The sequence below is a fragment of the Solanum tuberosum genome, unplaced genomic scaffold, assembly GCF_000226075.1.
Source record: "Solanum tuberosum cultivar DM 1-3 516 R44 unplaced genomic scaffold, SolTub_3.0 scf00056, whole genome shotgun sequence".
NCBI classification, from domain to species: domain Eukaryota; kingdom Viridiplantae; phylum Streptophyta; class Magnoliopsida; order Solanales; family Solanaceae; genus Solanum; species Solanum tuberosum.
Window position 1 is genome coordinate 1658686 of NW_006238986.1, and position 4195 is coordinate 1662880.

The following is a 4195-nucleotide window of genomic DNA, read 5'->3' on the forward strand; positions in this document are numbered from 1 at the left end:
GATCCACGGACACAGACCACGGACCGTGGTCTGATCTACGGACCGTGGGTCTGTCCGTGAGTCGGGACTTAGCCAAATTTTCTGAGCTGGGTCTGGGAGGGGTTTCAGTGTTGAACCACGGACCACCAGCACGGGCCATGGTCTGACCTACGGTCCATGGATGGCAACCGTGGGTTGCACCTGAAACTTCTCAAAATCTGCATTTTTGGTCTGTTTCGAATACGGGGTGTTACATAGTTCATGCCCATAAATTTCGCATGAACCCTCTGATTCGAGCATTATTTGAGATGAGTATTATCATTGATTCATTAAGTTCTGGAGTTGTTGAGTTCAGAGTATTGAATTCTGTGTATGGTTATTGACAACCTTGAATTGAGTCGCTAACGTCCATAATTCGGCATGAACTCTATTTTGAGAAGTCTTTTACAATTATTTATAAAAAATTTAAGACTTGAGCATTTGAGTTTGAGGAAGAGTAGAGTTGAGTTCATTTTCTTCAAAATGATATATGGGAACTAAGTATTCTCAAGAGTAAATGTTTTTACATTTAAGATGAGAGGAAACACCGACTTCCAAAAGAGTTCATGAAGAGTTGAGTACTATCTCCTTTAAGAGAAATATTTTGAGTAATAATCTCAAAGTTGAGGAAGAGGAAATATTTTCTTAAAAACATATGAGCTAAGTTATAATTTGGGAATAGTATTGAGCACCGATATAGGGGAGAGTTCTAACAACTCACAGCCCTCATAAACTATGTAGTCAACGTGGGTAGAAAGGGTCATACTTTTTAGATGATTCCTTATTGTTTTTTAGCATAGACTAGTGAATCCACTTAGTGAGTAGATTCTATACTCTGGCAAAGTATATGACAGTTCTGGCAGCGTGGGCTAGACGTTGTATCATCACATGGCTCATAGTAATGGTTGTCGGTTAGAGAATCTCCCACAGAGTTATTTTGTATTTTTATATACAAATGAGTTATTATTGTATTTTTCAATACATTGAGTTGCTATCTACTATTTTAAAAGCTTTTCTTTATAATGTATTTTTACTACTGCTTTATATTGAACATAGTTGAATCTCTTAATAATGAGTTGAGCCCTATTTCTCTGAGTTGAGTTTTACTATGTTTCACAGATTTGAGTATCTTATTGTTGATTTGAGCCCTATTTCTTTGAGTTGAGTTGCACTATGTTTCACAGAGCTGAGTATCTTATTGTTGAGTTGAGCCCTATTTCTCTGAGTTGAGTTGAACTATGTTTCATAGAGTTGAGTATCTTATTATTGAGTTGAGCCTTATTTCTCTGAGTTGAGTTGAACTATATTTCCCAGAGTTGAGTCTCTTATTATTGAGTTGAGCCCTATTTTTCTCTGAGTTGAGATGAACTGTGTTACTTTTAGTTGAGTTGAGTTGAGTGAGTTGAGAAGAGGTAAGTATGTTTCTTTTTCACCGGTTCAAGCTTATGTTTATGCTTTAGAATTCCCCTTACATGCTCGTACATTCCATGTACTGACGTCATTTGGCCTGCATCGTTTCATGATGCATATACATGTAGCTAGGGTCATCAATAGGCGTTTCGTTGACACCACTTGCAGTTCGAGTTAGCAATGGTGTGCCTCCTAGCTTCCGGAGGGTTCCATTTACTTTTTAGTTTTGTCAGGATGTCGTGGGTCTTGTCCCGACTTCCATCTTTGTTATTTAGAGGCTTCATAGATAGACAATAGAGTTTGAGAAGTACTTTGTTTCATTTATTTTGTTAACTGTTTTAAAGACTTGAGTTACCTATTTCTAGCTAGTTGAATATTCTATTATATTCTGAGTTAATCGTTTGAGTTAAACCTTTGTATTTGAATTCAATGAATTTTATTCAGTTTTAAGCTTTTGCATGCTTAAGTTAGTCTTCCAATTGTAGTCAGCCAGTATGATGGTTCACTTGGGGACCAACAATGGTTAACTGTTTTAAAGACTTGAGTTACCTATTTCTAGCTAGTTGAATATTCTATTATATTCTGAGTTAATCGTTTGAGTTAAACCTTTGTATTTGAATTCAATGAATTTTATTCAGTTTTAAGCTTTGTATGTTTGAGTTAGTCTTCCGCTTGTAGTCAGCCAGGATGAGAATTCGCTTGGGGACCAACAATGATTCTCGAGTGCCGGCCACGTCCAAGGTGTAGACTCGGATCGTGACATCGATAGTACGCCATGTACTTTAACCCATGAAAATATTTAGAGAGTCCCAAATCCACCCAGGCAACCACGGGTAAAACCACAACTTGTGGTATCAAAGTACTAGTCGTATAGTGACCCCTAGTCATTGTTTTCAGACTTTTCAAATGTGTTTCTAAGGGGTTTTTCATCTTAACCCTATTATCCAATGCCACTACGCTTTGACTTTCAAAAAGCATAAATATCATATCCTAAGTCAATTCTCTCATTCTTTCTCTCTAACCCAAGTCAAGAGCAAGTTTAATTATTTAAAACAAGTCAAGCACATAAGGTTTTGGTCAAACAAGTCCATTAAGAGCCTTTCCTTCCGGTTTATTGTCTTCTACAAGTATGTAAGGCTATCATCTAGTTCGTCATTATGCCCTACATCTACAATTTCAATTAGTAAGATCAAAACTATAATTTTTACCTTGAAAGATTATGATTTCAAATTCCCTCTAATTCGAACTTCTTACTATTAAATTATTATCATTGAAATTGCTATATTTCATATTCATTGATGATTCTTCATGAGTGATGGTTCATGTTTATTCTATCACATGGACCTTTTTAGCTAAAATTATTTTAAAACCTAGTCATAGTACATCATATGATGCATTGTTTTTATAAGTATAGTATATTTTCATGAAATTTAATTATATTTATTTCGCAGATTATATTCTTAAAAAAGGCTTAGTCACTTGCAAGATTCCTTACAAAAGTTTACAATTATTTGTTGCAAACATAGATATGATTTTCAAAGAAAATGATTTTTACCATCAAAACTCAAAATATCAGTATATTTTAGATAGTAATTATGAGCATAGACTCGCCAGTAGTACTACAAGTTTACTAATTTTGATACTTGATTCAGAGAAATAATTTAAACAATTAAGAGTATATTAGTATATACAGATTATTTTGGGAGGATAATTATTTAGCACCGAGAGGATGTGAGTTCAGAAAATATAAGTCTCATAACTATGTGCCATCGTGGAATTTGAGCACACCGCTATTCGGTTGCTTTTTTAAGCCCAAAAGGCTTAATAGTATCTATATCATACCTACATATATGTATTCTGGTAAGTTATAGGACAACTCTCCTAATTGAGATTATTATAAGTTGGACATCATGAGCTCACATGGTGTTGTCAAATGTAGAAACTCCCACTTAAAGATTATATCTCTATATTTTTAGAATTTGAACTGATGTAATTACTTATGCATTTATAGATATGATGATTTTTCATACTTACAGTGTTAGACATGTTTTCAGTTTAAATTGTAGGACAATTTTATATTATTAGAAGATGAAAGTATTTTAAAGTAACTTGCATACTATTTTACATTTTTCTCTTCTCAATCTCAGATATTCAACTTGTTTCAGTTAATCACTTTTGGAGTCTGTTTAAAGTCTGTTTGAATTGACTTATTTTAGGTGCTTTTAAGCTAAAATGAATTTTAAACACTTTTGTTAAAATAACTTATGGATTTTGACTTATATACCAAAAGTAATAAGTCAATCCAAACGGCCTCTTAGAACATGCCCCAACTTTTCAGTAGAATAATCTTATTTTAACTAAATAGTTGGCTTTAATTCAATCTATCTTCAGAGTTTTTCGTTCAGGTTGGTATGTTCAATTTTACCCAGTTATTTTATTTAACTATATTACATATCGTACGTTTCATGTATAGACATCATTCGATGTTCATATTTAGATGATGCATATTAAGGTAATCAGGATCGGCAACACATGCATCACAAGGATCTTATTTTCATCAAGTTTTAGGATCTTTTCTTTCCCTTCCTATGTGGATAAATAAAAGTCTTATTAGGACCAGCCCACTTTAGCCCATAACCCAAATATTATGTGGCATATATAAGGCTTATTTGGTCTTATTTTCAGAAACACAAGAGAGAAAAATCAAGAGAGATTCGTTTTAGAGATTGAGAGAAAAGAGAAAAATCCCGTTTTTGCTTCTGGAAAT